Below are 26,156 nucleotides of genomic sequence, written 5' to 3' on the forward strand. Positions count from 1 at the left end.
TGAACCCTGAGTTGTGTTTCGTAGTTTGTCGGCAGCAAAAACAAGCTGGTGCAAATGCATCTGCAATATTATTAACAGTTGTGTCTGCGGTGACCACCATCGTGAGAGTTCTTTGTGATTTCTGCAGAGGGTGTGTTTATTATCTTACACTCACAAAATACATTTTTTATAGTGTTGCCGCAGCAGGAAATGAGCATTGCTCAGATCAATAGAGCCATTTTGTTATCCAGTGCTCTCATCTGCTACTTCAAACAGCATAAGCTAGGTTTCCAATTGTTTGCTTAACCTCCCTATGCATGGGATTGTGTCATGGGATTGTGAAGATATTGATGAAGTTCCCTAATCAGGGTAAGCTCTATACCAACTTCCGTTTTGCATTACAGGTCAAAGGAAAACCAAATTTAGCAGACCTCAATAACACTTGGTATGATTAAGGATTATGAATTTAATCAACAGAGTACCATTTAATCTATAAATGCAGGTGCAAGGTGTTTTAACCACTCACAAGTCTTACAAAGCCTCCAGTTAAACCATCTCAGAGATTCAGATTCAGATTCGGATATACTTTATTGTCATTCTACACGTGTATACAGAACGAAATGTTGTATTGAGTTGGAGTATTGAAGTACTAATAATATAATAAATAATTATAGCTATGTATAGCATGATACAGTAGTGCAAAGAGTGCAAGAGGAGCAGCTAACCAGATGTGCAAAATGGGCAGTCAGGTAAACAAGTCACTATACAATAACAATAACACTGGAGTACGATAGTGCAGAGGAGAACAGATGTGCAAAGGAGTGGCTAGGTATAAGAGAACTGCCAGTAGTGCAAAAAAAAAAAAACAGATGTACAGATTAGCAGCTGTGTAGGCTATTTGTATCGAGATCCCTAATAGTCACTCACAATAACATGGGCTCCCTTAGGTTTCTAATATTCTAGTCAAGGTCTGGGATGTTGTTTTATTTTGTCAAGGCAAAACAGTGTGTGGTAAACTACAACCTACATCTAAGCAGTCACATCAATTGTGACCAAACATTTTGTGGGGGTCCTGTACGCCAACTACCGCCAAGGGGCGCCAGGGGACTAGTTAACTGATTAAGTGCAACGGGAGCTCATTATCTGCTTGCTTATTAGGACAGCACAAACAGATCCCTAGCGTCAAATCGTTGACGTTTTTGCCTGTCCCTGACGATTTTCTCAAACGCCTACTATGTGCCCTGTAACAGTTTTGTATTTATCCAGTCTTGAGTTTTTTGGACTGTGTTTTTGTTACCCCTCATCTCATTTCCTCTGTCAGCGGAGCGCCTTTTATTATTTTCCTTGTCCCGATAAAAACTATCAAATTGACACGTTTGGATCCTTTCTTCCCAACATATTTAATGCAAATAGTGTGCACTTACTTTTTTTTTTTTAAATCACCTGCATGCTTTGTTTGGACTTTGATTGTAGCTGTATATGGTTCCGACTGCTTGATGCAACAAGTGTGCCATATCTGTCTAAACTAGGATTGTTTAAGTACCAATACTAGGTGTCTACTGGTGCCAGTACAAACACTTTAAGGTATCAGTATCTGTTGCCACAAGGAACCATTTAAAAATGAATTTAAAAAATAAAGAAAGGACATTTTACCATTAAATAGATATTAAAAAACAAGTTTTGATTTTAAAAAAAGGGGTTTTTTAAATTGGCAATACATTTTGAAAAAAAGAGGGAATTTTATGCACTAATCATATAGACTTCTGGTATCTGTATTGATTACTACTCAAGATTTGAGTACCTGTATTAGTCTGAAATAAATGTAATATTGAGTATCCCTAGTCCTAATCAGCCTCTTAATATGGCCCCTATCAATTTAGTTTGTAGGACATCCGTTTATTTCAGATCAGTTTGTTGATTTTTCGGTTGTTTCCACATGGGGGCGGCACGGCGGCTGAGCTCCAGCACCCCCGCGAACCTACTGTGGATAAGCGGTGCAGACATTGTGTCATGTCCTGCACGGTTGTCATGGCGCCCAGCTGGCCCTGCCCCTTGACACCGGCTGACCTGCATTTCCTGATTACTCCTATGGGTACTTAAACGCGCATTTTGGAACTGCCCTTGGCCAGATCATTGTTTACCCTTGTTGAAAACCTGTTCAAGCCTGTTCGATACCTGTTTATTCTTGTTGTGCTTGTGGGACTTTGTTGCACTTCGGTGTAACATTCTGAGAGATCCCTGCAAGTTCTGTTTAATCCCGTTAAGTGCCTAGTCTGTAGTTTTGCCTGCATTGTTTTGTTTTTGGTTTGTTTGTGTGTTGGAGAACTTTTCTTTCTCAATTAAAGTGACAGATCGTCTACGTAAATGAGTTCCTACTTCCTGCTTCCTGACCCGTTTCGTGACACATTGGATGGATGGATGTTTCCACATGAGAAAATCCTCGAATGTTAGTTTTATGATAAATATTTACAGTATATATACTCTAGAGCACAGGTGTCAAAGAGGCGGCCCGCGGGCCAAATCAGGCCCGCTAAGGGATTGAATCCGGCCCGCGAGACAGCACTCAGAGAAGCGCAAGAGAAAAACAAGCTCCAGGTTGAAATATGTCCACTTGATGTTGCCAAAGCCAGGTGCCTCGAACAAAGACACTGTACTGTATTTATTTCTCTCTCTCTCTCTCTCCCTCTCTCTTTTTTCCCACCCCTTTTCTCCCACTCAGTCTCTGTCTCTTTCACTCTCTGTGTCTCTCTTTTTCTCTTCCTTTGTTGCTCTTTGTCTCTTTTTCTCTCTGTGTCTTTTAACCTCTTTTGCTCTAACTTCCTTTTTTCCTTTTCTCTCTTTTCTCTTTCTCTCTTCATACCCTTTGAGCTTTCTTTTCTCTTTTCTCTCCTTCTGTCTTTCTATTTCTCTTTGGATTTCTTTCTTCCTCTCCCTTTCTTTTTCCCCTCTCTCACGACTTTTTATCTTTTGTTTCTCACGCTCTCTCCCTCTCTCTCTTTTTCTTTCTTTGTCCCGCCCTCTCTCCTTTTCCCTCCCCCTTTCTACGCTGTTAAATCTCACAGCATGCTTCAGCTAAGTCTCAATAGTACCATTTATTATTTCTAAGGTCAGACATGCAGAACCCTTGGCGGTGATAAAAGATTTGTCTCCAGGTAACAACCCTGCAATGAGCTTGCTTAAGTCGTTGTAAACACAGCACAGTAAATAATGTTGTTTCATCGGTGTGGATTATCGCAGGACAGTTGTACACAATCGAATAAATAAACTAACAGGATGAAGGGGGTGGCAGTAGCTCAGGCGGTAAAGCGCTTGTCTTGGGATCAAGGGATCCCGATTCGATTCCCGGCTCGTCCGTGTTACATGTCGAAGTGTCCTTGGGTAAGACACTGAACCCCTAACACCCCCAATAAGCAGGTTAGCGCCTTACATGGCTGCAAGGCCGCTATTGAGAAATGTGGAGCACATTATAAAGCGCTTTGGGAAGTCATTGACTTGAAAAGCGCTATATAAATGCAGATCATTTCATTTCATCATCATGAATATCATGAATGCAAAGACAATAATCAAAATAAGTACTCAAGGGATAGGTCATTTAAAAAGATACAATTCACTTTATTTAGCACTTTGAAGAAACAAGAAGACTACCTTAAAAGGACAGTGTCTATTATTTAACAGGTCTTGGTGTTAAAAATGTAATTCAATAAAGGTGGTGTTTGTAACATTAGAATGTTCTTGCTGATGCAACTTTTGTCGCACGTGCAGGTATGTGAAATTCATTAGCTAGCTTAAATAAGCTCTTTCTTTTTCAGCTTTTTTGGGGTTCGGATTGGCATTGGACTGTATTTGCATCAATCCGTTTCTTAGTTTCACCATTTTCATCCTGGAAGAAAAGAAAACAGAGACCACGCGTGTGAAATGCACAAACCCACAGCCTCATCCCACTCATTTCCTCCAGCGTAATGCGTTCGGAAACAGCACACCTAGGGTAAAACTAATACAAAAGCAGGATAGGCACAGTGGGAAAAATAAATATAAAGGCTCTTTGAACCCAGTCGGACGTCGTTAACAAGTAATCAATAGAGAAATCTAAAATTTTGAACATTTTAAGGACACCTCAAATTACTCACTTTAGGCAAAAAACAATATCATATAAAAATGCGCCTTTTTAAATACAATTTTCATTTATCTAACATAACATAAGGCTCACCAAAGGAGAGTTGACATAAGTGTCGGTCATCTTGCTGCCACGGGTACCTAAATGACTAGGTAAGACAAAATAAATGAGATGTAAAATAGTAGTCAGTTTTAGGCTCCATAATTTTTGATCCCCTTTGAGCTATTTAGCACTCATTTTCTGTTGCACCACACTTTACAGCGTTATCTATTGGTCAGATAATATGCACTGTCTCTTTAAAAATAATAATAAGTCACGTCACAACCATATTCAGTGAAAAAAAAAGTAAACTGAAGGGCTGGATGTTTTTTTTTCAAAAAAATACTGAATTTTTTCATGTAAAACACGTATTGTGTTCAGTTAGGGTGCAGATTATACACAAGGTTTTATCATTGTATATTACTGTATTTGTACAATGATTGGTCATCCAAAAATTTCGCAGACCAAAATCGCAAAACATTAGATGCAACAGGAATCGAACCTGGTCGCGGTGGTGAGAGTACCGGATCATAAACACTAGACGCCAAGTGATATAAATCAGTGTTTCACAACTGGTGGGTTGGAACCCAAAGGTTGCTCACTTTCATTCAGTCAAATGGCTCCATTTTAATTGTGTTTGAGGGGGATCACATCTCATTTTATTGTGATTTAGTTGGTTTTATTTCCTTTTTCTTCCCATGATAATGGGTACCAAAAAAGTTAGTGTTTTAGTGTGTTAGGTAAATGTATTCTACCCTTTCTGCTTTTAAGCGCACAATCCTTTAGTTTAGTAAATAGTAAATAGTAGTAGTAAATCTACTACTACTAGTAAATCTAAACTGCTGCTAATCTGTACATCTGTTGGTTTTTGTTTGACTTTTTTGCACTACTGGCAGTTTTTTATAGCTAGCCACTCCTTGCACATCTGTTTCTCTGCACTACTGTACTACAGTGTTATTGTTACTGTTTACCTGACTTGTTTACCTGACTGCCCATTTTGCACATCTGGTTAGCTGCTCCTCTTGCACTCTTTGCACTACTGTAAAATACTATACATAGCCATAATTATCTAGTATATTATTAGTACTCAATACTCCAACTCAATACAACATTTTATTTATATTTATATCTGTACATTCAAGGAAACTGTGCGGGTCAGATGTATCGACATTTCGTTCTGTATACACGTGTACTAGAATGACAATAAAGTAAATCTGAATCTGAATCTGAAATTGGAGAAGTGGATTTACTTTTTGCTTGATTTGGGTAGCAGCTTGTCATCAGGGTGGAATGGTCTACTTCAGAACCACTGATAAAAACGAGATTTGAAAAGGCTTTTTTTTCTTTGTTTTTCTCTCTTTCTCATTGTGTCTCTGTTTCTTTCCATCTTTTTCTCTTCATTTCTCTTTTATTTTATCTTTCTGTCTCTCCGTCTCTCTTTTGATCTATTTTCCCCTTCTCTCTTTCTCTTTCTTTTCTTCTTTATTTATTTTTAATCTTCTAGTTGACCACAGAGTTTTTTCTAAAATGTTGGCCCCGAGCTCAAATGAATTTGACACCCCCGGCCTACTAGCTTTCACCTTTCATTTCCCGGTGCATTACTTTATTTCAACAAGAAGAGAGCAGAAAACAAAATATGTGTTGGAGGTGACCTTTTTTCCTTTCGCTGCCAATCTTCCCAAATTGGAAATTTTCCAGCCAGTGGATTGATGAATGCTTTGGAGAGACGTATGCTAATTGGCAGCATTCACGCCGCAACTCACTCAGGCCAACGTTTCTCCGCCTGTCTAGCGCTTAATTGCCGTTGTTTTCTCCTTTTCTAATTCCGCCGGAGCATTCTTTCTAGCGGCCAAGATGTCTTTCATGTTGATTATGTGCGAGTGTTCCCGCCGGCTATCCGAGACCGAGATGCTCTTTACAAATTCATTGCGAACAACTGAAAGGCCAAAGTCATAGGAGAGGGAATTTATGGCTATGGAGTGCCAACAACTCATGCTTGAGATTTATTGGTTTGCTTCGTAGTTTACCGGCTCAAGCTATTATGGAAGACTGATCCTTCTAAATGTAGAAACAAATGCATAAATAGCTAAATACGAGTCATATAAATAAACGAAAACATAATTGACTGGTGTAATAGCTAAATACCGTAAATTCCGGACTATAAGCTGCTACTTTTTCCCCAAACTTTCAACCCTGCGGCTTATTCAGTGATGCGGCCAATTTATGCGGCGCTCGAGTACAAAAGGTAAGATTTAGACCGGTGGAATATATGCGCCGAGGAAGACTGCGGTGAGAAATCTTTCACTAAAACTGTCCGCATGTGAAAGGCAACTTTTTCGCAAGTCTGCCAGTGGATCCTGACAGCGTGGGGCAGCATCAAAAAATCCACCATCACCAACGGGTTCCGACAAGCCGGTCTGCTGCGTGACGGAGAGGAGGGCACACCAGCAACAGTGACAGGGCGAGTGAGGCTGCGGGAGCGTGGGACGACGTCTATATGACACCGTTTCTTTCCGACACCGAGGAAGACAACTTTGATGGCTTCAGTTGTAAGGAGGAATATGAGGACGGTTTACCGTGATTTTTACAAGTATGGTATGTTTTTTTTTAACAGACCTGTTTACTGTGTTGCGAGCGTGTTGCTAGCGTGTTGCTACCTGTCACAGGCACCGTTTGGGATGAAAGTTATATTATTATTATTAAAGCTTTGAAAACTCCTCAGTAGGGTTGCAGGGTTGTTTTGTAAATATGTGTAACCATGTATAATATGTATTTACAACTGTATATTTTTGTAATGTATTTATTTGTATTTATTTTGGACACTTATTCTGATATGTTTTGGATGGGCGAATTAAAAAGAAGGGGCGTAACAAACGCGGGCTGACGGGAAGTGGGGACCGGTAAAGGTGAGTGTTTATGGACACGGCGGACAATAGTGGATACATATTTTTCCCACCCTTACCTTTGGAAATTACACTTTTTTCTTTGGATGACTTTCAACGGGACCCGGACTCTGCCGGTCTGCATCAAACCTTAAGTACTGGTATCATTTTACGTTCATTTAGCCGGCTGTGATTTTTGGACTGTGTACTTTAATGAAGGATATTCAGTTACAATCGCGAGACTTAAAGTCGGGTGTGGGTTAATTTTGTGTTACATTTTTTTAATGTGGGCGCATGCGGCTTATATACAGGTGCGGCTTGTGTAAGTACAAAAAACGGTTTTCCTCTTGAACTGTGGTGGGTGCGGCTTATAGTCAAGTGCGCTCTATAGTCCATAATTTACGGTACATCACATATATTCGATTTATTCATTTGTTTGAGTATTTTGTCATATAGCTTGTCATTAACTTTGGTATTGAAGGATTTTTTATTTTAATTATTTGACTATAAGGGATTTAATATAATACAAATTACATTTGTTGAATGCAGTGGGGATTTTTCACAGGGAAGGCTTCGGGTCAGTGTGGCCTAGACAAGAAGAATGTTTACAGAAAAACGAGAAGAACGGGGACAAGGGCTGACGCAGGAAAAGGAGACAAGTGTTCTGATAAGCTTTCTTGTTGTGAGTCCTTTAGACGTGGTAGCGCCTTTCAGCGAGGAGGTGGCGACTAGGTGGAGGCCACGTGAGGAGTCTGCCACGGGCGGAGTCTGCCACGTGGGGAGTTCCTGGGCCGCCCATGGGGGGTGGCCGACGCCCCGACGTGTGAAACAGACGGAAGACGGAAGAAGAGAGAAGGGGGATGGGAGGCTCGAAGAAGACTCATTAGACTAATTCGACAATAATTCGGCTAAATTCGATGGAATTCACTTAGTAAAATACTTTAAGAAAATAAATCTGCCCCTGTGTGGAAAAGCCTATCTCTTGTCAATATTTTTCCCTAAATTAAGAAACGAGCATGCATGGTTAGGAGAATAAAGTTTGTGTTTGGTTAATGGTGTCAGATAACTAATTCGAACAATTTGGTAAACGCTACATTTTCAATATATTTTTTTCCCCTAAAAGTATTTATTTTGCCTTGTATTTTGTTGTGAATTCTGTTGTTTATTTTTTCATGTATTTTGTTGTGTGTAATGTCATGTATTCTCTCGTATATTTTCTCATTTATTTTTAGCCAAGAGTCACACCTATCGTCCAGCACCGTTTTACTTAAGCTCTCTGAGGCCAATAATTCTGTATTGTGACCAGATACCTGCTCTGTGTTAAGGCTGCATCTCGCTGAAAAAAGATTTTTGTTGTGCTGCCTCTTTCACCCACTCCACATAACACACACCCTTTGCCCAAAAGATTCTTTTAAAGTGGTACTGTGTTTCTATTTGTTTTCTCTCCCTCTTTCATCTCTCATTCAGTAAGTAGGCCGGTCCGCTCTAAAGCTTTGCACAACTGACGTCGACTGCATGGGAAATCTGGAGTCAATGCTTTTGGCTGCAGAATGACAACGGCGACGTGCCCACAGTCCTAACACCGTTTTCATCACTCCTCTGTTTTGTTAGCATCACGTGTCTTCAGATTATGTTACCATTCGAAATAGCAGTTATGAATACTGTATATACCAGGGGTCGGGAACCTATGGCTCGCGAGCCATATATGGCTCTTTCTTTAAATATCTATGGCTCAGAGACAAATTTGATTGCATGCAAAATATCTTCATCTTGTTCGAAACTTGCGTTGTTCATCCTATTCAGGTACACGCAAATCCAATCCAAAGCTAGGTAGCCGACGTTACTTCGCAGTATATATAGGGCACGTTTTTCGCTACAATTTACAGTCAAGGTGTCACACAAAAAAGGGGGGAAAAAACTCGTTTTGGCTGTACAACGCTAAAGAATCCTTTATATAAAAGTTCACTATATAATCTGTGTTCAGTGTTCAGATACCTTATGATGAATCCACAGAACACACTGTAAATACGCCAAAACACCGGAAGAGAACTTAGTCTTTTGATTGGGTGAGTGGGAGGGATGGGTGGAGCCATGCAAAAAGCGCAAGCACTCCCTCCCATCTCTCGCCCTACGCCATCTGCGCCAAAAGTGAGCTCATCAGGCTCCCTATTTGCAGAATGTTGTGACGTTTTTACACAATAACTGCTTGCATCTGGTTTTGAAACCAATATGTATGAAAAAAAAGGGTCAAAAGGAGTTTAACCGATCTTGAGTAATTGCAAGAAAGAGACAAGTTTAAAGTGGTATGTTTGTTGATTTTGGGACAGGGGCTCTGGCATTATTCTCTTTTCATATTTTTTATCAAATCATCAAAAATAAATGTGCTGAAGACTAAGCTTTTGTCTGGGGTGCGGGTTTAGCAATTTTGTAAATTTGTCTCATAATATATGGTGTGGCTCTTTCCCAAAATAAAATTAATATTTTTTGCTTTTATGGCTCTTTGAGTCAAAAAGGTTCCCGACCCCTGGTATATACTAATGCACCGAAAGAAAAGGCAAATGAGGGCTGTGTCGGTTACGCTTTTTTTCCCTTGTGATTGGTCAGAATGCATTTTTTTCAAGGGATTGTGTGCTGTCGCCTTAAATATGTTGAGTATAAAAAGGTTAACATTTTTTTGTATTTTTTATTTTTTGTAGATTTATAAATATTTTAACTCGTGTTTCCTGTGTTTTTTAGCGTCACCGTTTAAATGTTAAATTTGCTTTAGTTTCCCCTTTAGAATCATTCATGATAATACATAATAAATTGTAATGTATGGATTAAAAAACAGAAACAACCTAAACAGCCGTTCGGGAGCCAAAAGAAACAACACTCTTTAGTGAGCTTAGCCAAAAAAAGCTGGTTCTCTAAAAAGAGTCGGGATTGAAATCTCTTCAACGGACCATTTTCTTCTTCAGGGATACAAGTTAACTCCAGTCAAAGACGTGTTTTGTATTTAGAGTGCATGGGTCAAGTGGTGGCTGCACGGCGGCGCAGTGGTTAGCGCGTGTGCGGCACAGTTCTAAGGTCTTGGGAACCTCCTGTGTGGGTTCAAATACAGCTACCGGACTTCCTGTGCGGAGTTTGTATGTTCTCCCCATGCTTGCGTGGGTTTCCTCCAGGCACTCCGGTTTCCTCCCACATTCCGAAGACATACATTTCAGGTGGATTGGCCGGTCCAGATTCTCCCTAGGTGTGAATGAGCGAGCGAGTTGTCTGTCCTTGTGTGCCCTGCGATTGGCTGGCAACCAGTTCAGGGTGTCCCCTGCCCACTGCCCGATGATTGCTGGGATGGGCTCCAGCACCCCTGCGACCCTACTGAGGATAAGCGGTGCAGCTAATGAGATGAGAGTCGCGGTTTTCCTTGCTACCCCTGCACACTTGAAGAATTTGGCGACCAAGTGCCAAAGACATCAGACGGATTTGATGTTTTCTCCCAAAAAGTTCCCCCGCATACCTGACGCCAGAAGCAAAATGACAATCGCCAGTGGCGCCATGCGTGGTTGGCGCTAAGTGTGCAGGGGGAGCTTTATGATGACGCCCAAAAAATTATAATAATTTCACTTTTGGTGGTTCTGGTCCCCATAAACCGAGGGATCTCTGTATTTTTTTTATTAGTCGTGTGATTTTTTTTTATATGTTGTCTAGTATTTTGTTGTGTATTCTGTCGTGTATTTTGTCATTTGTTGTGAATTTTGTCGAGAATTTTGTTATTTGTCGTATATTATGCAAAGTACTTTGTCGAATATTTTGTTATTTGTCGTATTTATGCAAAACATTTTGTCGAGTATTTTGTCATTTGTCACGTGCTTTGTAAAATATATTGCTGAGTATTTTGCACAGTACTTTGTGATTTCTCATGTATTTTGTCGAGGATTTTGTCATATGTTATGTATTTTGCCATTTGTCAATTTTGTTGTGTTTTTTGTCTTGTAATACTGTTTGTCTAGTAGTTTGTGCAAAGCATTTTGTCGAGTATTTTGTCATTTATCACGTGTTTTGTAAAATATTTTGCTGAGTATTTTGCACAGTACCTTGTGATTTCTCATGTATTTTGTCGAGGATTTTGTCATATGTTATGTATTTTGCCATTTGTCATGTATTTTGTCAATTATTTTGTTGTGTTTTTTGTCTTGTAATACTGTTTGTCTAGTAGTTTGTGCAAAGCATTTTGTCGAGTATTTTGTCATTTATCACGTGTTTTGTAAAATATTTTGCTGAGTATTTTGCACAGTACTTTGTGATGTCTCATGTATTTTGTCGAGGATTTTGTCATATGTTATGTATTTTGGCATTTGTCAAGTATTTTGTTGTGTTTTTTTTTTCTTGTAATACTGTTTGTCTAGTAGTTTGTGTTGTATTTTGTAGTGTATTTTGTCATTTCTCGGGGAAATTTTGGGGGATTTTGTGTCTACTTTTTCATGTATTCGGTCATTTATTGTGTCATGTGTTTTATCGTTTATATAGTCATGTATTTTCTCAATTATATTAATATTTATTTTTTCATGCATTATCTCTTTTTTTCCCCAGGGTTTTGTTTGCCGTGTTTTTCAATAACGCCGCCAAAGACTGATCTCGCTAAGATTCTAAGCTCCCGATTTCCCACACCCTACCAACCTCGAAGAATCAATTTTGAAAGGAAACATTTGTGTTGTATGTGCAAATCAACTCAAGGCCACACGGCGGTTGGGTGGTTAGCCCGCAGCCGCACGGTTCAGGGTTAAAGTCCAGCTGCTCCAGCTTCCCCGTGTGGGGTTTGCATGTTCTCCCCGTGCCTGCGTGGGTTTCCTCCGGGCGCTCCGGTTTCCTCCCACATTCCAAAAACATGCATGTTAGGTTAATCAGCCGGTCCAAATTGTCCCTAGATGTGAATCAGCGAGTGAGTTATCTGTCACTGTGTGCCCCGCGACTTGCTGGCAACCAGTTCAGGGTGTCCCCTGCCCACTGCCCGAGGATAGCTGGGATGGACTCCAGCACCCCCGCAACCCTACTGAGCATAAGCGGTGCAGATAATGGATGGATGCAATCAACTCATTTCATCCAGCACTTGAATTGGACACTGTGCCACAAGCATGATCACAAACAATTGTTTGAACAGCTGCACGAATTGTTATTATCTTCAACGCCTGCAGAAATATGTCCTGCCATATTGATTTCCCACCCTGCCATCCAATGAGGGAGCTGCACGCACATGATTGGCCTGGAGCCTTCAACGTGGCTTTTGCCCTTAATTTGTCCCTGCTAGTGGCACGGCACTACTCATGCCAGCAGGTGTGTAGTTGGCTTAACCAAGCAGGTAGCCATAGTGGCGTTCTGTTTGTGACCAAGTCTCCGGTTTAGCGCCGCAGATAACGATCATTTGAATATTTGATTAATTGTTGCGTCAGATTTTTTTTATTAAACACATTTTTAATGTTTTGGACAGATAGAAAAATAGTGAACATAACAGAACATACCATAATGTAAAAAATACAAAGTGTTTGTCAAATAGCTTAACAATATACTTAAATAAAAAAATGTATTCTATACAACTGTAACTATGTAAGATCCTTTTTTTAATAAATTGCAAAAAAAAAAAAAAAGACAACAACGGAGGAGAATAAGAGTACTTTGTCGGATCGAGAGGAACTTGTGCATCAATATACGTCCTCAAGGCGCCCCCTGGCGGAACAAAGTGTTACTACAAGTTTGTCACCGGCTCAGAAGAACTTTGCTCAGTAAAATACCGAAAGACTTTTCTCACCCCGGCCACCATCTTTATGACCTGGTGCCCTCTGGTAGACGCTACAGGTCCCTTAAAACAAGCACTAACAGGCTCAGAAACTATTTCTTCCCCAGGGCCATCACTACCCTAAACAAGCACGCAAACTGTGAAATTATATATCATGTGACTTATTTGCGATTTTTTTTTTGTTCTTGATAAATGTAGTTGCACTACTTTTCATTGCACTACTGTTACAATGCGCTCTTCTTTAATTGCTCTAACTTAGGCCAGTCTATAAGCACTACTTTTTAATTATGTTTGCCTATTCTTACTAGCATTATTTTATTTTATTTTTCTCTTTAATGTCTTAAGTACATGTAAATGGTAAATGGTAAATGATTTGCATTTTATAGCGCTTTTCATGTTTACACTGGAACACCATGTTAACTGTTGTTGCCTGTTTCTTATTGATATCAATGACAATACAGACAGTTCAATTCAAAATGTGGTCTCAAGTTACCCTATGCTGGATAAAGGTGGAACTACAAGCATGTTCCCTCAACAAAATTCAATACACTGATCTATGCATTAGATTAGTAGCGCATAAATCACGAGACAACAAATCGACAACGCTGTCGATAGTCTATTTCAATCAGCATCATCGATTCGTTGTTGCAGCCCTACTTCGGTCTAACCGGAACGGGTTCTGAATTGTTACTTCCTTGCAGTTACAGGAAAAAAAGCCAGCCCCCGGTGAATTGAAAACTTTCTTAAATTGGAAAAAAAAGATGACTCGATTTGTCGCAGGCTCTTACGCAACCAGTACCACGGCACTAAGGAGGGCTCTACATAATCAACCGGGATTTTATAATCCTCTGTACAGGATCACAATCTAATCAAATCCCGACTGTCAGGTTACAGTTCGAGCTCTCACTCTGTTAGATTCAGCAGTTATATTCTCTGTGTAAAGATCTTGGGTAGAGGCAGGTTTAGTTAGACACCAGTTCAACAGATTAGTTCCACAAAAGCACACCAAAGTAAGGGTATTGTGAAAGAAATTTTAAAACGCAAGTATTTCATATTGATATTTATCCCTCCCTAAATGTAGCAAGTAATCATTGAGTACGTTTACATGCATGGAACAATCGTATTAATCGCCAAAACACCATTCCTTCCACCAAACCGACCTTACCTCTATTTACAATGTACACACGATATTTTAACCTTTTCACTCACAAACCAAGTCCTCATTCTATACATCCAAATGAAATAGCATTGGAAGCTATCAAAAACACTACAGTTCTCATTTCTTATCATCACAGACATTGTTCGGTCATTGGATTTGCCTTTAATCCTTAAGGAACGATGACAAGCAAATGCAATTGGATAAACACACAAAAAAATGACATGTCACGTTTGCGTTGCAGTCAGACACTATTCTCCACAATATGGTAGCCCTGGTGCTGTCTATAAATATGGGGCTCACATTTGACGTGACCCACCCCTCATTTTCATTTTGGCGCAATGGTAAATATGTGCTCATCTTCGTAATCGCTATCTTACTCATTGGTATCCGCTATGTGTTCATTTATTTTACGTGATCCGAAAACACGTGACATAAACGACTTAGAGTACAGCTCTTCGCAATTGGCCTCAGGTGTAAAGTATTGCTGATGTGAATTTTTGAAAGGCCATGTAAATGCACACAGTAATGCTGCCTATAGTGTGTCAGATTAGGACGTCCATAAACTCAATATTCATACACGTAATCTCATTCAGTTTATCCAATGCCAAATGTGCATGCTTGATTTCTTCTCTTGTATTTTTATGGTTCCTCTTCAATGGAGCCGTAAAGAGAACAGGTTGGAGTTTTTTATCCAAGATTTGGGCTCTTTCCCTTGTTCACCTATTGATGTCTTCTCTCCTTGTTTTGAGTGTCTACTAAACGTCATAGTTATCAAGAATGATAACAGTTAGTGTTGGTTTAAATTAGGGGTGAGCGGGTAAGAATGCCAGGTATTGGTGCCAACCCCAGCCTTATTTAAGATATACTCACTACTGCAGGGGTGTCAAACTCATTTTAACTCGGGGGCCACACGATAGAACAAACATTCTGTCGGGGGCCAGACTAATGAGGATGGAAGAAGGAAATGGAGAGATGGACGGAAAGAAAGTAAAAAATAATAAAAGAAGAATGAAAAGGAAAGATGGGGGAAAGAGAGAATGAAATAACAAAAGAAAGACAAAAGGAAGAATGAAAAGGAAAGATGGAGAGAAAGAAAGAAACTAAGAAAGAACGAAAGAAAGAAAGAAAAAAGGAATGAAAAGGAACAATGGAGAGAAAGAAAGAAAGAAAGACTAGTAGATTGAGAAGAAAAAGAGAGAAAGAGGGAGAGAAAAGGAGACAGGGTGGGACAAAGCAAGAGAGAAAGAAAGAGAGATAAAAGAGAGTAAGAGAGAGAGAATGTGAGAAACAAAAGAGATATAAAGACAAATAGTGAGAAGGGGAGAAAGAAAGAGAGAGAAAAAGAAATCCAAACGGAAATAGAGAGAGAGAAAGAGGAAAGGAATGAAAGAGAGAAGGGGAGAAAGAGGAAGGGGACACAAGAGAAAGAGAGAAAATACAAAGAAAAGGAAAAATGGAAGAGAGAGCAAAAGAAGGTAAAAAGACACAGATAGAGAACGAGACAAAAAGGAACAAAGAAAGAAAAAGAGAGACAGAGCGAGTGGAAGAGAGAGGGATAGAAAGTGAGAGAAAAATGGAGGAAGAGAGAGAGAGAGGGAGAAAGAGAGAGAAAGAAAGAAAGAAATACAGTACAGTGTCACTGTGAGAGGCGCCTGGCTTTGGCGAAATCAAGTGGACATATTTCTCACTGCAGCTCGTTTTTCTCTTGCGCTTCCTTCAGCGTTGTCTCGCGGGCCGGATTCAATCCCTTAGCGGGCCTGATCCGGCCCGCGGGCCGCCTGTTTGACCCCTGTGCACTACTGTAAAGGAATAATTATTTTTCATGCACCTTGGTGGATTTTTCTGTTGGGAATTCAATCTATTGTAATATCAGTTATCATAGAGGGGCTAGAGAATCGTATTTACAAATGGTATCAGTATCTGATATTGGGATACAAGACTACTTTTGTTAAATATTGTTATCAATGTGGAAAAAGTGGCATCAAAACCATGTTAGTTTTTTGTTTGTTTGTTTTTGCCTCAATTGATACTATAAAAAAATTAAATCCGGTATTGGTTAATGGAAAAGCCAGGATTCTTTGATATCAAGGAAATGGTAAAAACTTAAAATCTACAAAATTAGATTATGTGGCTGGAGTTACTGGTCTAAAAATGTTTTTTATGTATCTAAAAATACTACCATATATTTATTAATGCATTGTTTTTATAAACATAAATAAGAAAAACTTAAAAAATAAGTCCAAAACTTAAAAAATATTGTAAAATGTCAATTTAAAGGGACAGTGTGAACTGTTTAGTGGTTCCTAGTGGTTAGAAATCCATTATTTATTAAAAAAGCAATATTTCTTTAAATAATAAGCAAAAATAAATGAACTATTTAAAAATACTTGTAGGTCGAAGAATGAGCGTGAGGGGTTAGGGTTAGAGTTACTTATTTTACATAACATGAGCCTAACCTAATGGGAGCTGACATTATTGTCCTCCATCTTGATGCGACAGATACCCAAAAACCTCAAAAAGGCTCAGCAAAAAAAAAAGCGTTTTGGTCACTCTGCATCTCCAGAGTTTGTAATATTCCTGTTGCTTTTCAGGACTTGTTTTCAGTTGCACTACAGCATACAGCGACATCTAGTGGGTAACCAATACACACTGTGCATTGAAAACACGTGTTCTATAAATCAGTCAGTGGCGGGCTGTGCATTTCACATAGAAGCCTTCAGTGATGTACTTGAGTAATGTGTCATTTGCGAAACAGCCAGCTCTATGAGCCGGCTCTTGTAGATGAGCGACAGTAGGCGGTCCCCCACCAGTCAAAAATTGATTCCCTTCAAGATGCTTTTTTCCTCTTATAATTAGTCAATATGGATGTTTTGAGTTCTGTGTTGTTGACTTTTTAAATATAAACAGGTGAGAATTGTTTTGGTTTAAATTTCAATTTATGCTCCCTGTGTTTTTTAGGGATAACGTGTTTTACATAACAAATGTAAAGTATAGTCTTACATTTCGTAATTTTGTTGTTGTTGCACTGATAAGTCAATATCAAATATTAAAGTTGCTTAGGATGAAAAAAGGCCAAATGATTTTAAAATTCACGGTAGGGTGAAAAAAATAAATATAGTAGAATAATAAATTTTAAGCCTTGGCGGACTTCAAACGCTCTAGGTAGCTGACGTTTACCCAAGGCCTCCTAGAAGGCCTCAAATTTGTCACACCAAAATCTGATTGGTTGAGACGACACCTATGTTATGGAACAGGGCCTTCAGAGCAAACTTTTGAGCCTGGCCACAAGTAATGGCTGATATATGATGAGTTAAATGCTTGAATGTGAAAGCACTCATCACATGATTCAGCCATTTTCAAGGCCAGCAGAGAAGGGCTTTCAGCCTCTGATGGCCCACCACTGGAATGTATATTGAATGATGTGAAGGGAAATTTATTTCTTCTAGATTGAGTATCTCTCAACAACAAAAACAGCAATCATAATAAAATTGACTCCAGTTAAAAGCTTTATCAGGAAACGAGCGTCCTCACCGAAAGCAATCTTGTTGTTTACAAAGCAACCGTAACAACGGCTGAGCAAACAGACATTGCGAGAAATAGAAAGTGTCACATGGAAATTGATTCCCGTGATTGCCAAAGGATTGAGTCGGTCTCATAAATGAAGAGGCACTACACGCACTCAGATGAACGCGATTTCATTTGGAAATTATTCGCCTGTCATTTCGACATAATATATTCGTAATTGTGTTGATCTGCCGGCCGGCCGTTTTTCATGACCCATATTTGGAAGGCGCTTAGACTTATCTGCTACTTACATGCGCGGAATTTGCAGGATAATGAGCAAAATCCAAGACAGGTTGAAACTCTGATGAATTGCTGCAGTGCGTTTAACAAAAAAAACAAACACGTGCAATTAACGCGGCTCTATGAATTTATAACTCTAAACAAGTGATTGCAGATGTTCAATGAGGACAACATACGCAGGGTTGGGTAGGGTTACTTTAACTTGATTACTTTCAATTAATTTTGGATTACTCCAGTACCAAATATGCTAATAAAAGACAAAAGAAACCACTGTAAATATGAATAAAATTACTACATTTTGTGCAGGCTTGGGCAGTAACGGAATACATGGAACGGCAAAAATGATGTTGGCAAGCTGTTTGGATTTATTTTCATTTTGTTTCTGTCGCATTTTATGTCAGTTTTGCCGGAGATCAAAGAGATCAAAGCCAGGAGAGAAAGCTTACCACGTGTTGTGAGTCATAATTTTATTCATATTTAGTTTATTTTGTCTTTTATTAGCATATTTGGTATTGGAGTAATCCAAAAGTAATTGAAAGTAATCAAGTTAAAGTAACCCTACCCAACCCTGAATTACAAACATGCAGTGTCTGAAACTCATGACAAACAGTTACTGGACACCAGGGCAGACAACTCTGAAAAGTTGCCTTCCCGGCCATAATGTTGCCTGCCCCATTTTTCACAACTAGAAATGAAATGAAATGTCATGCAATGTTTGCGTTGCGTCGTCTGCCACAAGCCACGTGAACTCCTCTTTCCACGATGCTTTTATTGTATGTTTTGTAGCGTCAAACATTTTGTTAGCTTCTTTTGAATCTTTCGTAGGCGGCTGAGGTTTTAGCTCTATTCCTAACCACCTATCCATTTTTCTGGTGTTCTCTGTGCTTCTACTTTGGAAAATGATATGCAAAATGCACGACCTTATAACGCTCGGGAAAGTCCGGAAGCACGAAGTTTTCGATGCAGGCTTCTGATCGGCTGCCGAGTATGCAAATTGCCAAACGAAGCCAAATTCCAAAATTTCCAAACCGAACGAAGATTTCGAAATCGGAATAAAATAAACGTTTGATTTGAAAAAAAATCTTTCGTTTTTATTTTTTTTCTTGAAATAGTTGTCTGCCAATCGGGCGGAGACTTTTTGTAAGTTGTCCGCCCGACGTAAAAGATGCACGCCCCGGGAACGTTATTTCAGACCCTGTTTCATGATAAAAGGGATGTGGATGTCGCTTTGCTGTCTTCACAAAAAGGATCCCCTCTTTTAGCTAGCTATACAGCTATCTAAAAAAAAAAAACGGATAAGAAACTCCAACCTGTTCTAAAGGCCTTTTTCTTAAATCTTTTTCTTAAATCTCCTAAGTGACAAAAGCAGATCCGCCCTAAAGGGTGTGGTAATCAAAGAACTACAATATGATACGACGATAGTGACAACAATGTAATAGTATTAAAAATAAGGAACAACAGGGGCGCAGGTCAAGACATATGTATTTTACGTAACTTGAAGCTTACCTAGAGGGAGCTGAGATGATTGTCCACCATCTTGCTGCAGAGAGTAGCGTCCCAAAAACAAGATCTTTGTTATAGGCTGGGCCAAATAATTGTAAAACATTTAGTGCCGTTTGGTGACTTAGACTCACCGTAGTTTCTATTCTTCCTCGTTTTCACTTTCACTACACGATAGAGCAATATATAAATTCTACACGGTGTCTCTTAAATAAACTTTTGGAGGCTTTGTCAACTCAAAAATCAATTTCTGAAAGATTGCTTCAAAGGCAGCGAGATTGCAATGAGTGTGTTTGACCTTTCCAACATGAATCCTTTATCAACGATTTCTGAACATTTGTGAACAAAAATAGATTTAAAATAAAGTTTAATGTGTATTAAGGTGACCTTGTGGTGATGCCTGATATTTCGGACGGTTGCATCATAAATCTTTCGCCCTTTCTTTGTGGGATTTACATGCTTTCTCTGGGACTGTTATTTCCTGAAACTGGTGTTCCTTTCCCTCATTGTAAAAAGACTCATTCCATGTTGACTCTAAAATGAAAGGTGACTATGAGGTTCCAGGTTCAACAATACCGTGTTTGCCCTGAAATCTCGCTTAACCGGATAACATATTACTACTGTATCTGCACGTTTTATCATCAATGACAGGAGACTAAAAGTTTGCACCCAGATTGAAAAAAATGGTAGTGTTTTGACAAACTTCAGCTTGATTCAACGTGTGACATTCACAGGTTCAGACGGAAACCCTAATCATGAAAATCGGAAATAAGAAGTATCAAAAAATTTATATAAAGTCGTTTCACCAGCTCAGTAGCCTAGATGGTAGTGTGCCCGCTTTGAGACTGGGAGGTCGCTGGTTCGCGCCTCGGCCGAGTCATACCTAATTGGTAAAATGGCGGCGCCCTCTGTTGGCTGCGGCTGCATCGGCTCGCTACAACGGGTCAGGTGTATCGACATTTCGTTCTGTGTACATTGTTACAAAGAATGACAGTACAAAGGAAATTATTATTATTATTATTAAGGTGTCCTTAAAATGTTGAGAGTAAGAATGTGTTAACAATGACCATGTGAGTTTAATGAGCCCTTGTACAATTTTTTCTACCGCTCTTATCTGCTTTCATCTTACTTTTAGCAAAGCTGTTCAGGCCGTGGAACACATTGGGTAGGAGAAAAGGCGGAAGGGAAGTATGATTGGAAAGTATTTGTATGCTCATTACAGCAGTTTTTTGGTAGTGTAGCATGAAAATGGTGAAAGTAGGGCCTGTTTCAAGTACCATCCATACCCCAACCCAAACAAAAAAAAGATGAAAAAAAGAAGTATTTAATTAAGCGTGTCAAAGAAATCCACGTACATGCACATGCAACATACAGAGCTTGACTGAGGCTGCAATTATGACACAAGTCAGAAGATGGCGTCACTGAGTAAAAAGGTTCCAAATTCTATACAGAACTTTTAAGCTGCAGATATTGATGTACTTTGAATTCCAGATTACCAGCTGCTACATTTTTGTTACATTTTAAACATTGTGGCTCTATATTAGTTGCAGATTTATTTATTTTCAATAGCAGCGGTGAGGAAAACAGTGATCTGCTCTTTTAGAAAATGCAGACGCTCCAAATGCAAAGCACAGCAGTGATGTTTGGAAACATTTATGACGTCAAGAGTACCGGTAATTGGTCCATATCTTGCCAACATTATTCATAGAATACATAGCAGGAGCAAAACAGAAGGTTGGACAGTACTTTATTGACAAAATAATCAACTTTTTTACCCAATATATGCATCCATTTATCCATCCATTATCTGCACCGCTTATCGTCAGTAGGGTCGCGGGGGTGCTAGTGTCCATCCCAGCCATCTCCGGGCAGTGGGCAGGGGACACCCTGAACTGGTCGCCAGCCAGTCGCAGGGCACACAGGGACAGGCAAGTCACTCGCTCATTCATACTTAGGGACAATTTGGACCGGCCAATTAACCTGCATGTTTTTGGAATGTGGGAGGAAACCTGGGTGCCCGGAGGAAACCCACGCAAGCACTGGGAGAACATGCAAACTCCGCACAGGAAGTCCGGTAGCTGGATTTGAACCCAGGACCTCAGAACTGTGCCGCACATGCGCTAACCACTGCCCTGCCATGCTGCTCCCCAATATGCAATCGAATCAAAAAGCAGTGGAAAACGCTACATTTCTCATTTTGTCTGTTTCAATGTCAGGTCACTGAAGTTACCTTTAATTCTCGAGGAACAATAACAAGCTAATGCAAATTGTTTAATTACCGCATAAACCACCAATGACAACAACACAAAAAGACATATTTGAGTTGAAATCCAGCATTATTCTCCACAGATCGGTTGCCCAGGCACCGTTGTCTAGAAATATAGCGTTCACATTTAAAGTGACACAACCCTCATTTGCATTTTCTTCTGGCGCAGTAGAGAATATGTGCTCGTTTTTGCAATCGCTATAGCCTGAATGGTCACATAATCTGAAAACACTTAACATAAGCATGTCATGATTGCCAAAACGAAGACACGTGTGGCAATCGTTTGGCGCGCAGAAGCGCCCTCTCTGATTGGCTGGCACTCTCCCCTTAAGCTGTCAGCGGCCAGAGGAGGGTGTCAGACCGTACTTGTGTCTCTCTGTGTGTTTCGCCAGATTACCAGTACCAAAGATTTCTCCTGGTTGATTCCTTCCTGCCTTCGGTGTCGATCTGTTTCTGCCCCACGCTTGCGACCTGCTCTCCTGCCCTGGCGATCGACCTGCCCGCTAAGACGTATCGATTCTGCCTACCTGTCACGGAACTGCCATTCCGTCCAACGCTGCTAGCGATCCACAATCCTCGGCTTCCTAAGCAAGCTCTGTCAGCTCAATCCAATAAAGATTCCTTTAAAACGAACGCAATTGGGTCCGAGATTCCATTCTGGTTCCTGAAAAAAGCAACTCTGAGCAGAACTATATAGCTACCGTAAATTCCGGACTATAAGCCGCTACTTTTTTCCCAAATGTTCAACCCTGCGGCTTATTTAGTGATGCGGCCAATTTATGTATTTTTTCTAACAGCCGCCAGCGGCGCTCGAGTACAAAAGGTAAGATTTAGACCGGTGGAATATATGCGAGTGTGTTGCTAGCGTGTTTTTGATTAAAGGAGCGTAGGACAACGTCTATATGAGTCTTTTTCCCATGCTGGGGAAGACGACTTCAATGACGTCAGTTATAAGGAGGGAGATGGGCACGGCTTACCATGATTTTTACATGTACCGTATATTTTTTTTACAGACCCGTTTCCTTGTGTTGCAAACGTGTTCCTAGTAGCGTTTTGCTTCCCTTCACGGACACGGTTTGGGATGAAAGTTATAATATTATTATTAAAGCTTTGAAAACTCTCTTGGTGTATCTTCTTTCTTTGTAAATATGTGTAACCATGTATAATATGTATTTGCAACTGTATATTTTTGTAATGTATTTATTTTAGAGACTTATTCTGATATGTTTTCCACGGGCGAATCAAAAAGAAGGGGCGAATACAACGGGGGCTGATGGGAAGTGGAGTAAAGGTGAAACGTGTTTGTGGATGCAGCGGACAATAGTGGATATATATTTTTCCCACCCTTACCTTTGGAAATATACATTTCTTTTCCTTGGATCATTTTCAACGGGACCCGGACTCTGCAGGTCTGCGTCATATCTTAATTACCGGTATTGTTTTATGTTCAATTTGCCAGCTGTTGTTTTTGGACTGTGTACTTCATATTAATTTACAATTGCGGGATCAATGTCGGGTTTGGGTTAATTTCGTGATTGTGTTACATGTTTTGATGTGGGCGCATGCGGCTTATATACAGGTGCGGCTTGTGTAGGTACAAAAGCGGTTATCCTCTTAAAATGTGATGGGTGCGGCTTATAATCAGGTGCACTCTATAGTCCGGAATTTACGGTAATTAACCCTGCGGCCTAAAATCAAGTGCGGCTTGTACAAAGACAAAATTGCGTTTTTAAATTTGAACACGCGGTTTTAATCTGTTGCGCTCTCTAGTCCGGAATGTACGGTAGGTTAATACATAGACGCGTAGTGCCTTCACTGTTGCGCCCCTGGGGTGTAGCGTATTTGTCAGCAGTCGCAGTAATTGATGCGTGAACGGACAGACTAGCGTGCTTAAGCTAGAAAACAAAACACGCGGACGCATATCTGCAATAGCCTCAGACTGCCAGTGTGTCGGGGTAGGTGGTGAGCAGCTGCAGCGGTACGTGGCCGGGCAACAAATTTGTTCTCCTTCAGTCGCTACAAAGAGGCCAAGATTGATTCCGTTTTTATTTTTGGCTCTCCCGATTTGCTCGATGGCCATCTGTTGATGGGTTTGGACATTTGGGCAAATTCCCTTTGGGAAAGAGAAACTCGTCAACATCCAGCAGTTGGTCAAGATCCTCAATTTACGAATGTGCTATATGCGAACATATCTCCCAAAATGTCGACTCAGCACTTTTTGGTTTTCTTGCATTTTTCCTCTCTAAAACCAGAACAACAGTAAATATCAACACCATATATTACAGGCAGTCTGGTAGGTTACCCCGGATGTGAAACTGTCAAAAAATCTGACTTTTTTTTGACTCAGCCGATTTCCCAGAACAACTTTCCACTCTCTCAGTCCATAACAAGTTTGGGCAGGTCCATAGTTTACGGATGTCCCAACTTTAGACATTTCCTAGTATTAAATATATCATCGAGTAATAACTTCAGACCATGAGTTTTTGTTTTGTTTTGTTAAAATTTTGTTTGGTTGGCAAATATATTTTATCATTTAATCTCACAGGCAGCACGGTGGCGCAGTGGTTAGCGCTTGTGCGGCACAGTTCATGTCATGGGAACCTGTCGTGGGTTCAAATCCAGCTCCAGACTTCCTGTGCGGAGTTTGTATGTTCTCCCCGTGCTTGCGTGGGTTTCCTCCGGGCACTCCGGTTTCCTCCCACGTTCCAAAAACATGCATTTCAGGTAAATTGGCCGGTCCAAATTGTCCCTAGGTGTGAATGAGCGAATTAGTTTTCTGTCTCTGTGTGCCCTGCGAATGGCTAGCAACCAGTTCAGGGTGTCCCCTGCCCACTGCCTGGAAATGGCTGGGATGGGCTCCAGCCCCCCCCCACCAATTGCACGTTTGTATCATAGTTCATGTGTTTTTACTTTTATATATTAATTTTTATTGAAATTTTTTCTATGAACTGTACCTTTAAAGAGTGTTAGTAAAGTTAGTTTTGAATCTTGAAATTTATCATGTTGCCTAAATTGACAGTAAAATGTGTTTCTCACCATTTGTGGTTGCCGTGGCTCGGGAAATCATACAATGTATTCATTTTGGTCAATATTTTTCCTACAGTCTTTGGATTTTACCATATTTTTACCAGTTTTACTATGTTTTCTATCGTGGGGATGAGATCTTGCCCCAAGTAAAGGAGTTCAAGTATCTCTGGTCTTTGTTCACGAGTGAGGGTAGGATGGAAAAAGAGATCGACAGACGAGTCCGTACAGCTTCTGCCGTCATTCAGACCCTATACTTGTCCGTCGTGGTGAAGAGTCAGCTGAGCCGAAAGGCAAAGCTCTCGATCTACCGGTCGATTTAAGTTCCCACCCTCACCTATGGTCATGAACTGCAGGTCATGACGGAAAGAACACGATCCCCGAAACAAGAGGCTGAAATGAGTTTCCTCCATAGGGTGTCTGGGCTCTCCCTTAGAGATGAAGTGAGAAGCTCAGTCATCTGGGAGGGACTCTGTGTAGAGCCACTGCTCCTCCGCATTGAGAGGAGCAAGTTGAGGTGGCTCGGGCAACTGATAAGGATGCCACATGGACGCCTCCCTTGGGAGGTGTTCCGGGCATGTCCCACCGGCAGGAGGCCCCCGGGACAAACCAGGACACGCTGGAAAGACTATGTCTCTAGGCTGGCATGGGAACACCTCGGGATCCCGTCGGATGAGCTGGAGGAAGTGGCTGGGGATAGGGACGTCTCGGCTTCCCTGTTAAGGCTGCTGCCCTCGCGACCCGACCCCGGATAAGTGGAAGACAATGGATGGATGGATGTTTTTCAGTATTATGCTTTATATTTCAGCCTACTTTAGTAGCCTACAGTACATATTATGATCACAGATGAGAAGGAATTGTTTCTAAACGTATCACATTTATTCACAAAGAGGAAAACATATTTTTATTTCTGGTATTGAATGTGTTAACTGTTTTGTATCAACAGTTTAGTGAATGCAGTTTTACACGTTATGCAAACTTAATACTGCCCTCTAGAGCATGGAGAGAGCATAAGGTATGCATATATTTTTAAAAAATCATTACTTTTAATAGAATAGACCAAGAAACTTGCTTCTTTTTTTACAATTTTCTTTTTGATCGCGGGCTGGAATAAATCATGCAACGGGCTGAAAATGTCATGATTGCCGATTTAGAGCACCTGCGACTGCTCAATTGGCGCCAATAGCCCGGAGAGCTGATTGGCTGATGAACTCCTTTTAAACCCCCGACTTCCAAGAGATCCCTGTCAGATCTTATGCGAACAGTTGCTCCCAGTTCGGCAAGCTCTTACGTCAGACTCTGTTCCTGCCCTGTTTTTTTTCTGCCTGATCCTAGTTGCCAACCTGTTTCCGGACCTGACTCTGCCCCGTTCTGCCGGCCCGTTATCCGATCTGTTTTACCCCGCTACCTGCCTGCCTCCTGTTGCTGACTTTGTTTCCGAACTTGACACCGCCGTTGCTCTCCCGGCTAACGACTTGTAATTCCTGTCTGTCTTCGACCCTCCTCGCTAGACACGGAAGTGCCACTTCCGCATCTCCCGCTCCCCTTGTCTGTCAACCATCGGATCGTGGAAGCAAGCCCTGCTCTCCCTCTTTATTAATAAAAACTGAGAAAACTAG

The 26,156-nt window shown here is 40.5% G+C and overlaps 1 protein-coding gene across 3 annotated transcripts in view; it reads right to left on the minus strand.

The window, feature by feature from the left end:
• kiaa1549la (KIAA1549-like a) overlaps nt 1-26,156 on the minus strand; it is a 195,446-nt gene that overhangs the window by 150,198 nt on the left and 19,092 nt on the right. The gene's annotated exons all lie outside the window — the stretch shown is intronic.

Source organism: Urocampus carinirostris, chromosome 7 (genome assembly GCF_059441175.1).
Source record: "Urocampus carinirostris isolate Australia breed hairy pipefish chromosome 7, RoL_Ucar_1.0, whole genome shotgun sequence".
Taxonomy (NCBI): domain Eukaryota; kingdom Metazoa; phylum Chordata; class Actinopteri; order Syngnathiformes; family Syngnathidae; genus Urocampus; species Urocampus carinirostris.